Here is a 13,747-nt window from a genome sequence, read left to right on the forward strand (position 1 = left end):
CAGCTTCCGCTGTGCCCTTTCTGGCGAATACAGTGCTCTTTCCGGCAAGTAGAGTGCCCTTTCGGGCAAGTATGTTGACAATGGGGAAAAAGACAGAATACCTAACTCAACTGTGCCCCTAGTTCATCATTTTGACCATTTTTTGTTTTTTTGGTTTTCTACTAAAACAATTTGACCAATATGAGAGTTAGATTAACACACTTGTTCGATTTTTGATTTGAAATCATGCAAGTCAGGTTATGAGCACTGAAAATTTTCCTTTTTTGGATCCAAGAAAAAGGTCCAGTTTTAGAAAAAGATGGAATAATTTTCGAGAAAATTAGTCAACCTCAGTAAAAATTTTCAAAAACTGTTTTTGCAAATGGTCACTGCTCAACAAGCACGGAATCTACTCTTGAGATGCACAACCTCAGATCCATAACAATGGCAAACTGCTCCTCATCTGAAGGACACTGCATGGCAACGGAAAGTTGCCCCTTGTTTGAATAGCACCGCAGCACATTGTATGGCAACAGAAAGTTGCCCCTTGTTTGAACGGCACCGCAGCGCATTGTAGTCAGTCCTCAGAGCGACGAACACAACCAAACTCTCGGATACAGAAGATGATCAGAACCATCACATGGACAGTCGAATTTGAAGTGTTTTGCGGCTGGACTTCAGAATGAAGCTGCCTACGTGTCCCAAAGATGGGAATCAAGCCTTATGTAGTTCGGGCTTAAGGTACACTCGGGTATTAACCTCTCATTTTGCGCTCTAACTTTTGCCAAGGCCGCCCTTCCGGGTTTTCAACCTTGCGAGCTCTGTTTTTCTTTTCTTTCCAATTTTTTTATTTCTTTTCTTTTCTTTTTGTTTGCAATTCAATTTTTTCTTCATTTTTTGCATTTTCTTCATTTTCATTTTTTTGCATTTTCTTTTTTGTTCTTTTCCTTCTTTTTTTGCTCTAATTTTTGCATGGGTCGCTCTTTTGGGTTTTCGGCCCAGCGAGCCTCCCAAGGGTAAAAGTGTAGCTTTTGTCCATATGGAATGGTTTGAGATCTCGAAACCATCTGAATCCAGGAGAATGGCTGTTGTTCGCTGATGATGTAGGAGTCTATCCAATGGGGGGCTGAATTTGCCCCTAGTGTTGTGGATAGGAACTTGGTTGTCCTTCACCAATACTTTCTTCTTTTCTCCCTTCTGGGATTTGGCATTCTCGCTGATCTTCATCTTTGACTCTTCGAGCACATTTGAAATTCTTTGCCCCTAGTTCGAGGGGTGCTCCTGATCTAGCTTCACAAGCTTCTTGATCTGACTTGATCGCCGCTACTTCACGGGCTACTTTTGATCCGGCCACACAGGCCTTACATTGTAGTTGACCGTTGAACATTCTGAATCCAAGTTCAAGTTTTGAAATCAAGAGGGGTGGAGTCTCGAGGCTGAGAGTGATCCTAGGCTGCACAATCTGAAGAGAGATTCCACACAGGTCTTCGTAGGACCGCGCAAAACATTTTTTTGAAATCTTTTAAGAAAGCGACCAATCGCTCGCGCTGAAGACAGTGTAGAACCAATCTGGATCAAGCCAGGATCCTTCCCAATACTCACACTAGCAAGCACGATTTCATTCATTAAGGGCTTAGCATGCCTCTCTTTCTCTCAATTGATCAAATTTTTTCAAAACCCGAGGAATTTCTTCCTCTTCGTTTTCACTGCAGTGTTCAAAAAAAGTTTTGAAAAACTTAGGTCAATGCAATAATTTCAAGGCACAAGAGAGCAGGTGGAATGCACTCCCGTTTTATTCAAATCCCGGCATAACTAGCACACGGCAGAAGCAAACACAAGAGTGCGAAAATCACTGCTATTTCAATCAGAATCTGTTGGCACAACTGGCTCCAAGGCAGAAACAGACTCAAAAGAAAACGAAAAGACAAACACAAAACAAACAAGTGATGTCCGAGGTAACACCCCCGAAATCACCCGACTCCAACAAAACAGAACTGACTCGATACAACAAAACAGACCCAAAACAAAAAGACTGACTCTATACAAAACAACAAGTCTGACTCAATACCCAAGTTAGAAAGCACAAAAACTGGTGTTTGCATATTGCTCAGAACAGTGTGTGCTATTCCTACGTCTGGAGTTAATCGAGCGCCGCCCGCAGGTGGTTCATCCCCTGATCACATACTCACATTATCCCCCAAGTTCACCGATCCAGTGCCGATAGACTTTGTAGAGCTTGGCGGGAGGACAACCCCGTTGTCAAACAGATCATGTACTTCATGGCGAAGACGAAAGCAGTTGTCGGTAGTATGGCCAGTTTGCTGATGGTACGCGCAGTACTGGGTATCATCATGTGTAGCCGGAAGAGGGTTCGGGATAGACCGAGGCTCAAGGGGTTTGAGATGGCCTTGTCCAACAAGGATTTGGAGAGCTTTGGACAAAGGCATATAGAGGGCGTGGAAGGCCCTCCTACCTCGGGGTTGGTACTTCAAGGTTTGTGGATTTTTGCTGGGCACACCAGAAAAGAGATTGGCAAGTGCTGGCCTGGCTTGCTGATCTCTTCCGAGTGGAGGATTAGAGCTAACAGGATCGTCTCTGGTATAACGGCCCCTCTCCCGGTTTTCCCTTTGATTCAGACTGCCCCCAACTTGAGTGGCGAAAGTGTCATCCACAGCCTTTGCAACAACTGCAATCACTTGCTGTTTGTTCAGTCCTTCGGCTTTCAAAGCCTCAACAGCCCACATGAGGTGTTCATGGGGATCAATGTCTACCCCTACCTTGTTCTTACCACTGGCCTCCACTTTATCAAAGGCTCGGGTCGCTATATCCGAGCGGAGCCTATTTGTTATCGACACGCCAACACCCAGATCTGAGATGGCTTCAGGTTGGCCCTTTTCAGTTGCAGGTTGCTCCAAGATTAAGGAGCCTTTTGGATTGAAACTTCTAGCCTGTGATGTGGTCGATGATGGAGCCAAAATTCCAAAGGCTAAGTCTGCCACAGTTCTCTGAAGATCTTCGATCATTCTCATCAACTCAGAAGTGGTGGGCTCATAGGTTTGAGATAATTGGGGTTCAGATGCACCCATCATGCATAAGTCCATGCTTTCTAGGATAAACACCTCAGGCTTGGGTAGATGGACTGGGGTGATGTATATGCTGGGGTCGTAAGGGACGGCCAGTGTATGGATTAGATTGAGATGTGGATGAGGTACTTGGTCATTGGGGTCTAAAGGTGGAGCTATTGTCCGGTTGTCGATGAGATTTTGGACCTCGTGACGAAGGCGGTAGCAACGGTCGGTGCCATGACCGCACTGCTGATGGAACACACAGTACTTGGAGGGGTTATGTCTGGCTGGGAGTGGGTCAGGTAGAGGTTGAGGATCGAGGGGTTTGAGATATCCTCTTTCCATCAAAACTTTTAGTGCGCTAGTCAGGCTCATATAGAGAGGGGTGAAAATTTTGCCCTAAGCTCGGGCTGGGCCGGCTGTTTGTAGGCTTGGATTGGCAAAAGGTTTGCTGTGGCGACTGTATTGATTTCTGCGGGTTTGGGAATAGCGCTACTACCAGCATTGGCACTCCCTGAAATCACCCTCTTTGTCGCTTCAGTTGTTCTAGGAATGATCCCACTGTTGAACGCATTCTCGATCTGAACCCCCAGTTCATGCAAACTTTTGAAAGTGAATAGCGAAGCGACTATCAACTTTTGCAACATATCATGCTCGAGATTTCGCACCATCATTTGCACTTGATCCCTCTCAGAAGGGCGACGATCTGTCATTTGTGCTGCCTTTGCTCTCCACCTCGTAACGAATTCCACAAAAGGCTCTGTTGGGTTCTGGAGAGTTGCTTCAAGCTCTTGGATGGTCATTTCAACTTGGGTATTGTAGGAATACTAATCGACAAAGGCCTCAGCCAATTCTTCCCAGTTTTGCTTCACTGTATCCTCTAATTTGGCATACCAAGTGGCTGCTACACCCGACAGGGTTCTTCCATACAGAGAGAGTTTCTGTGGCTTAGTCAGACCCATCGGCTTCAGGATATCCAAGAAAAGTCAGATATGTACCATAGGATGTCCAGACCCGTCGAAACGGTCAATATGTGGCATTTTGAATCTGTCTGGGAGCCGTACGACAACCTCAGTGTACCCATCCTCAATGTCGGGAATGGAGTTAAGTCCATGTACTTTTTTGAATTGCTTCTCAAGGTTTGCAATTTTCACTACGGTCAGATCGAGCTCATTAACATCAAGGGGATAAAGCCTCTCATTAGGCTGCACCAGGGTTCTAAAAACTCGGGCTTGAGCCAACCCTTCTCGAGGATCTGGACCCTGCAAATCTTCAGTTGGCGGAAGTGGGTCAAAGTTCGGCTGGGGTCCCAAAGCTGGATGTAAGGCAGATGCCCCAGATGGGCGCTGCGTTTCAATACTGGTCTCGGCCTGCATGGCAGTTCCCTGATTTAACGCTACTATCACGGCCACAAATTCTTCCGAACCCTGTGCTATTACGGTCTGCTGAGTTTGAACAAAGGTGATGTGACTGGCGACTGATGGATCAGATGAACCGGTGAGCCCCGACTGGCCTTTCTTTGCCTTGCCTCAGCAAAAGAACACTGGTTGCCCTTAAATTGAATTTCTGACCTAACAAAGTCTATCAGCACTAGTCCAATGTACCCGGGGGATATCGAAGCCTTCTGAAGCTATGGTTCCCAAACTACCTAGCAAAAGAGAAAACAGACAGCATCTCAGGTAAAACTGATTGACCGTGCTCTCTACTGAATTCTGCCCAAAATTCTTCCTGTAAACCGATACCCTCAGGTAAAACTGATTGCCCCAAAATACTGATGCCCGCAGGCCTAATACTCAGACTTGCAAACTAATACACACAACCTGTAGAGACACACTCTGACAGCAAATAGCAAGCAAGTAAGAGCCAAAACACCCCTATGTTGGGGTAGGGTTTCCCTGTCCTATTTTGTCAGGAGCTAGGGTTTCACTACGCACATAGCGGTTTCAAACAGCCTATCGGGTAAGCAACCTGTCCTAGCTTGGAATGGTCACCATGGATTCCGAATATACACTAGGTCGAATGGTCAAAAGGGTGCCCCGGTAAAACCGGGGCTTGTGTTCCCACACTGGCAGAGCCCGTAACCGGTCAGCCTTATGGCACGCAGCCTCCGGCAAACCGTTCAGGAATAGTAGATGGCAAACACGGTGTCCTAGGTGCACCAATGCACATGTAATGCAAAGAAACAGATTGTAGACGTCCCCGAACGTCCCGGGAGGAAATCCCTCCCGTTTTGTTCATTGGGCTCACTACAGTTCAGGACTCAATGTCACGGTCCTGTATCTAATCTCGCAGAGTGCAATGCAAGACCGATGAAATCATCAAAGAGTCCAAATCCGGCAAATCATTTTTGGAAACAGATTTTTTGAAAGAAGTGCCAAACATGGACTGCTTTTCCAGATACAGAGTCGCCACCTAAATATTTTATTTTGGAAAATTTAGGAAACCTTGACTCGTTGCGTAAGGCCACGTGTCCGTCATCACCAAAGTTGCCGCGGCTCGGGAACTTGGGTACGATTGGGGAAGGTCACTTCGTGAGTACCCTCGCTCGCCTGATCAAAGATCGGCCTCTACTAACCATGATATCTAGTTTTCAAAACATTATGCGTTCTTATTCCGGTTATGTCACAGCCCAAACCCGGCCCCATGGGTTTAGCACCGTAACCGGCCAGTAATCCGAGATTACCGAAGGCCTGCAGAACAGTAATACAGTAAAACAGAGTACAGGGCCTGGCGGAAGCCAATACAGTAATTAAATAGTGTCCATTGAGCTGTGACAGTCTGTATGCAAAAAGGCTTTTCATACATTCACACATAAACAGTACAGAACAGTAAGTACAATATTTACATCCATTCAAACTAGGGACTCAACCCTATAGAACAGTACAGAAAACATTCCGTCTGTACAAAACAGTACGGTCTATACAAAATTTACCGTCACACAGTACAGGGACCTAATCCCTGTATAACAGTACAGTAAACAGTCAGGCTATACAGAACAGTTAGACAGTACAGAAGACAGGCGGGGGAAAACCAACAAAACACCCCCAAGCCATAGCATGGCAACTCGGAACCTCGCAGTGAGGCACAAGGGCTGGCTTGACAAAACTGGAGTAACCCTGACGCCTCTAGCTGCGGTCTGGTGCCTGTACACCTACATATATATATGAGCAGTGAGCTAAAGCCTAGTGAATAACATAAAGCGTAAAGGGGTTTAGAATGAATGTCCTTACAGTAATGAAAACAGTTCATTTCAATCAGTAATTCAGTTGCTCAGTACAGTAAACAGTCATATGTGGTACATCCATTAGCATAACAGTAACAGTAGGTCTTAAAAGACCGAACAGTAATGATGGCCATCAGTCAGTAAACAGTAGTGGTTCCACAATGAAACCGACAGAGATCTCTGTGACAGTAACAGTAACAGTAAACCGTAGATACTAAGGATGCCACAGTACAGTTCAGAAATAAAGGACATACATTCATTCAGTAAATAATACCAGTTCAGTAAACAGTTCAGTTCAGTATTCAGAAGATAATCAGTTGAACATATCTTTACACAATTGTTACTCACAGAGTTCTGGGCTACAGTATGCTAGAGCGTGTCTCCCCAGTTGCCAACCCTACACAGTTCACAGGTTGAACACACTAAGCTACACAGTTGGGAAATCTCATAACTTAATCCCTAATTTGCCTTGGTGTGTTCTACAATGATATCCTCATCAAGGTGCCTTAAACTAGGCCTAAGAATGCCTAGGATGGGATGAGGATGCAAAAATACACTTAGAAAACATTTCGTAAAGTTTGCTGAAAATAGGAGCCTCGCTCGAGCGAGACTTTCTACGCTCGAGCGTAAGTCCAAAATCAAAGGCTTCGCTCGAGCGAGTAATCCTTCGCTCGAGCGGTCTGCAAAACAGTAAAAGTACTGGATGCTGAAATTTTACGCGCGATGGTCGCTCGATGGTCGCTCGAGCGGAGCCCTGGACAAAGGTGCTCGCTCGAGCGGGGAATCCTTCGCTCGAGCGAGGAAGCCAAATCTGGAATTTCCAGATCTGCCTCCCAAGCTCAAACCAAGCATTCAACCACTCCAAACTCGACCTCTTGGGCCCAAATTCTGGAAAACATCATTAAATTCAATGTATAACAAGTTTCAAAGCTCAATTTATGAATTCAAGCCCCAAAGGTGAGTCAATTAGAACCATATTCAAACCCATTTTCAAGAATATGAAGAACATACAAACATGCAAGGATTTAAACCAAATCAAAGCTTCAAAGCTTGTTCAAATGAGCTCATTTCTTTTCAAACCAGTTGGAAACATGGTCTATAACAACAATATGAGCATGCATGCACTAATGTCCATGTAATCAACCTCAAAATGCAACAATACCAACATGCATGCAAGAAATGATCTTCAATCCATCATTTATGGACCAAATCATGACTTAGCTCTACAAATTAACATGAATCATGCAAGAATGAACTCAAGAACAGCAACAAGAAGATGGATGTCCTACCTTAGTCTTGTAGAATTAGGAGTGAGGGAGCTCAAATATGCAAATACACTTCAATTACCAAGCAATTCTACCAAGTTCCAAGCAATGCAAGATGAAACTCACTCTCTCCCTCTCAAGGTCGGCTAAAGCAAGGAAAATGGCTGATCAAAATGTGTTTTGATTCAAGTATAAGGCTCAAGTGTGTGTATATGAGATAGTGGCAAAATGGTAAATATGGCAAACTCTTTAATTGGCTTATTTTAATCTAATTTAATCATACCTAATCAGTTTTCAGATAAATATACCATAAAATCACATTAATTACGAGGGTCACGTAACATCAATCGGTTTCAGATTCGGCCGCCGATAAGGCCTTCAAATAGCAGTTTAAACATATAAACATGAACAGATAATCAGACAATCAAACAGATAGAATGCAATTAACTAACATATACTCAGTCAATTCAGTTTCAACTTCAGTCAGTCGGTTCAGTATTTCATTCAGTTCGATTATCAGTTAGTTATCAGTCATTATCAGCTTCGTTTAACAGTAATCGGTGATTAACGGTAATCAATCGGTCATAAATCAGTAAACAGTACGAGGGTTGTTACAGGTTATTAGCCTAGATTTACTATGTGATGCGCACAGCCTACAAGTATAGACTGGATCGCCAGAATCGGAACGAAACATATCATGTTTTTTTTTTAAAGCGGTTTGCTACTCGCAAGTAGGCTAAAATGTGGATTTGCCACCCTCAGGTGGGCTTAGAAAACTAGGTGATTTGCCACTATCTAGTGGGCTTAAAACTCACAATTGATGAATTGTTCCAATCCAAATAACCCAACCTTCACCCACAGGTATTCAGACAGGTATATCATATAAGCAAATAGCCTCATGGTAAGCATGTTATCATGGCAGTCACTCACACGCATGCAAGGATGCTAAAGCATAAAACTTACCGAGTACTCCAAACCAAAACAGAAGCTATGTTAGAAATTCATGTATGATCCTAACTATACAGAAATGCCTAATGCAATACATGCAAAATGCAACTAAGATAGGCTCGGCTATTCTAAAGATGGCATATGAAATGCTACAACTAACAAGTATTAAACTTGGAATTGAAATACAAATGCCGTTAGTATGATGCGCCGAGCACGGTGCAAGCAAGACAGATGAATGAATGCAAACATGCTATCATGCTCTATGTTAATTGAAACATGCCCTAATCTAACCACCATAAGCTGGTAAATAATAGGGAAAAAGACGTGGGGTTGGAAGACATACATCATGCTCACGCACACTTATTACAATTGTGCCCTCGCTCGGAGGGTCCGAAAGAATAATGCAGTTCGAATGAATAATATAGTCCGAATAAATAGTACAGTCTGAATAAATACAAAATTCTAATTAATTAACAAATTAATCTAGGAAAGTAGGTACATTAGCACGTAAATCCATGGACCGCCTCAGCTCTGTTCCAAATGATGAATGATGCGTGCTCGAGTTGCCTTGCGCATAAATCCATTGCGATGCCCCGATTTGCCTCTGTTTGCAATTGTTTTCGGAATATTGCGCAACGCTCCAGAAGACCGCTGATTTCTGATTTACTGCAACAGAGAGCAACAAAGGGGCATGGCAAAGTATTTCACATATGTATGCATGACTACTCTTTAGGGAGTGTAGTCCTCGATCCTCGTGCCACCAATTACGCATATCGATGTATGATGGTCGAGGAGTCGAATTGCACGACTCAATATGAAATGAATGCACATGAAAACACAACAAGACCTAAACTCCATCGTGGGTAATCTGGAGTGTCGACGACAGGGAATTGAGACACATTCCGTCACTCGGAGTACGAAACGTCCCTCGCTTCCCGTGCTTGGGCTAACTCCTATCCCAAACACAATGCAAATGAGATGGCATACACAATGCGACTAACATACAACCTAGCATACGCAATGCTATGAGATGGCATACACAATGCTCGATGTAACATGGCATACACAATGCACTAACACGCAACCTAGCATACGCGATGCTATGAATTGAAAAGGCATACACAATGCATAATGGACTTACACCAACATGAGTGGACCCCAGCCACACTCACATTAGTAGCCATTAGATGAAAATGAGACGACCGAAATGCGTGCACACATGCACGCATACTGAGGACCGAACCTAAGGCATCAAATGTCACTCTACCAAAGCATGGCAAGGGATGAAAGATGGCCTATGAACATGTAATTTCCAACACTAAAACATGATGCTAAATGATCCCGAAACATGGAAATATAGCACCTGATGCATGGAATAAGCCTCGAAACTCAAAACTAGGCACATGTATTGAACCACAAGTATACAAAGCAAACATTATTTGATCATGAAGTCAAAAGACAGAGCCAAGGCAATCCCAAAACATGCACATTTCTAGTTTAGAGCATGGCCAAAAGATGCTAACATGATGGACTAAAATAGCATGCAACATTAGCTAGCAAGCATGGTTTACATGGCATGTATATGAAGCAAATGAGAACACATCAAACCAGCCAAAAATAGTGAATAAAACATGCCAAAATATTCCTAAATAATCACTGAAATGCAGCCAATGCATGCAAAAAGGAGGGGCTTCTTTGGAAGTCCATTCAAGGGGTTGTTAAGCACATATAAGATAGACACTTAGCATGACCAAACCAAATCTGGAAATGAGTTATGACAGCCCTAAAACTCACAAAATGGGCCCTGAAATCAGTCAAGGAAGCATACGATGAAAGGCCCCCTCAAAAGGCCTTGAATGGAATTGTTCTACACATGCACTATAGACATAAAATATGATCAAAAGGGCCCCGGACAGACCTAAGGAAGACCTTAAAAATCACAAAATTGGGCCCAAAAAGTGACTTCAATGCATGAAAAATAGAGCCTGTTTGGAAAGCCAATGATGCTAGTAAAGAAAATGAAGGGTGAGAGGGTCACCCCTCTAAGATTTCAAAGCTCAAAGCCTCATCAAAACCACTGAAAATCCCCTGAATTTCAGTGGCTAAGAGGCCAAAACAAGTCCAATGCAAATGCTCTAATGCATAACCCTAAATATGAAGGAATGAAGCATGCAAGGAAGGAGATGACTCCAAACAGAAAAGTGACCTGAAGAAACTTAAAGAGGAGGTCAAAACAAGGCTTTTTCTAGTTTATAACAAATCTCGAAAATGTTCACAAGTAAGGCTAAAGTATGATGCAAAAATAGCCCTAAAAGAGAGATAGAGGGTAAGGGAAAGTAGATGACCTCAAACAGCAAAGTGCCCTTAAACAAAGTTGAAGAGGAGCTCAAAATATGACACTTTATAGTTTATGACAAAGCCCAGAAATACTTGCAAGTGAAGCTAAGTAATGAAGCAAAAAAAATACAAGTTTAAGGGAAATAGACACTTACCCTTGAAGAGCCGACCTCCAGCAGCTTTTGGACCAAGTTGGTGAGCTTTCAACCTCTGCAAATGACTTCCAAGGTGCTGGAATGGATAATGGAGGTGTGGTGCTAAGGGTTGTAGTGCAAATGGAACAAGAAAATTAGGGTTTTGGAGCTTGGAATAGTGACAATGGAGGAGGGAGGTTATATGCCTTAGTAAATTTTGTTCAACCCTCTGATATGAAGCCAAGCCTCTCCTTTATAGAGGAGAGGTTCCAAAATATCCAAAAAGGTCCCCAAGTATCCTCCATATACGTGTATGGAGGATACACCAAATGGCCTCCAGCTGGCACAGCTGGACTACACTCAGAAAAAGCAAAAAGCAAGAAGTAGGCCGGCCAGTTCAAGTGGCTGGTCGGCCACCCCCCTGGTCGGCCAACCAGGGGTCAAAAGGGTCAACCAAATTTTCTGGCCGGCCACCCCAGAAAGGTGGCCTCCCAGATGAGTGCAACACAGCTATGTAGAGAAAAACCAGAAAATGTGACCCAGGAGAGAGAAAAGCTAGCTTTTAGAGGGGGTCAAAAGGGGCAAGAAGAGAAAACTGGTCAGCCTACCATATTGGTGGCCTCCCAGATGAGTAGATCACAATGGTGTGGTGGGAGGCCAGAAATTGTGGCTCAAAAGTGGGAAAAATCAGCTTTCGGTCAGAAAAATTGGCTTTCGGAGAAAGAAAATGAGTAAAATTGGTTTTTCAGGGGAAAAGGTGGCCGGACACCATACTACCCCCTCCCTAACAGTGAAAATAGGATCTCTACCAAAAATGGACCAAAACGGATGCAAAACGAAGGTTCGGGGGCCAAAACGTGCGGTTCGGGGCCCCAAAAACAGGCCGTTAGGCACCGGAAGTGACGTATGACCACAAAGGTGGTTTCCCGGGCCACAGTGTCCCTCTAAAGGGAGGAAATAAGGTGTGTGCCAAAAATCGGAGCAAACAGAGGTAGTTAAGCGGTCCCGAACCAAGGCACACAGTCGACAACTCCGAAAACCGAAAACCGAAAACTGGGCTCCAAACGGGAAAAGTGGCCTACGATCACGAAACGTAGCCTACGGCCACTGAGAGATGGTCTACGAGATCTCTCCCTGCCTTCGGGAAGAGAAAAAAGAGAAAACAAGACCTCGTTCGCAAACCGAGGCAAAGCACAAAAGAGCCTCGAAGTCCGGAGGCAAGGCTCTCAGCTGAGACTCTGAAACCTCAGGTCGAGCACAATATGCAACATCACCGAGCGCTCAACTGGTGACGTCTAAGTCTTAAGATCGGTCAAAAATGGGGTGTCTACACATAATTACCAAAATACCCCTAATGTGGATGTTCACACCGTCAATGTGAATGTTCATATCGTCAATGTGTAAGGGCCTGACCCATGTCAATCCTCGTGGGTGCCCGGAAAAATTCGAGTCTAGCCGGGGCGGGCCTGGCCCATTGACAATGTGAATATTCACATTGACATGTTAACATTCACATTAATAGGAATGTAAAATTAGCCCGCGTCCCGTGGCGGCACGAAACCCGTTCGCGGCCCATGGGCGGGCCCGGTCCGGCCCGTTGACAATGTGAATATTCACATTGACATGTTAACATTCACATTGATAAGAGTACAAAATTGGCCCGAAGCCCATGGACGACCAGAAGCCAGCCCGCGGCCCGGCCCAGCCCGTTGACAATGTGAATATTCATATTGACATGTTAACATTCACATTGTGTAGACGTCCCCGAACGCCCCGGGAGGAACGAGCTCCCGTTTTGTTCATATTGGGGTCACTACAACTCAGGACTCTCAAATTTGTCACGGTTCTAAGTCTGAACCAAAGAGTCCAAATCCGGCAAATCGTTTTGAGAAAAACAGATTTTTGAAAGAAGTGCCAAACATGGACTGCTTTGCCAGATACAGAGTCGCCACCTAAATGTTTTTTTAATGGGAAATTTAGGAAACCCTGACTCGGTGCCAAAGGCCACGTGTCCGTCATCACCAAAGTTGCCTCGGCTCGAGAACTTGGGTACGATTGGGGAAGGTCACTTCGTGAGCACCCCCGCTCGCCCGATCAAAGATCGGCCTCTACTAACCATGATATCTATTTTTGAAAACTTTGTATGTCCTTATTCCGGTTATTAACCTAGGTTACTATGTGATGCACACAGCATATAAGTATAGACAGGGTCGCCCGAATTGGAACAAAACATTTCATGTTTGTTTATTTGAAAGATGGTTTGCTACTCACAAGTAGGCTTAAAATGCAGTTTTTGCCACCCGCGGGTGGGCTTAGAAAACAATGGTTTTACCACTATCTAGTGGGCTTAAAACAAATATTTGATGAATTGTCCCAATCCAAATAACCCAACCTTCACCCACAGGCATTCAGGCAGTTATATCACATAAGCAAATAGCCTCATGGTAAGCATGCTATCATAGCAGTCACTCACACGCATGCAAGGATGCTAAAGCATAAAACTCACCGGGTACTCCAAGCCAAAACAGAATTTACATTAGAAATCATGCATGATCCTAAGTATACAGAAATGCCTAATGCAACACATGCAAAATGCAACTATAGTAGGCTCGGCTATTCTAAGATGGCATATGAAATGCTACAACTATCATGTATTCAATTTGGAATTGAAAGTACAATGCAGTTAGTATGATGCGCCGAGCCCGGTGCGTGCAATACAGATGAATGATGCAAACATGTTGTCATACTGTATGCTAATTTAAACATGCCCTAATCTAACCATCATAAGCAGGTAAA

The sequence above is a fragment of the Camellia sinensis genome, chromosome 9 (genome assembly GCF_055761805.1).
Source record: "Camellia sinensis isolate YWXY chromosome 9, ASM5576180v1, whole genome shotgun sequence".
NCBI lineage: Eukaryota > Viridiplantae > Streptophyta > Magnoliopsida > Ericales > Theaceae > Camellia > Camellia sinensis.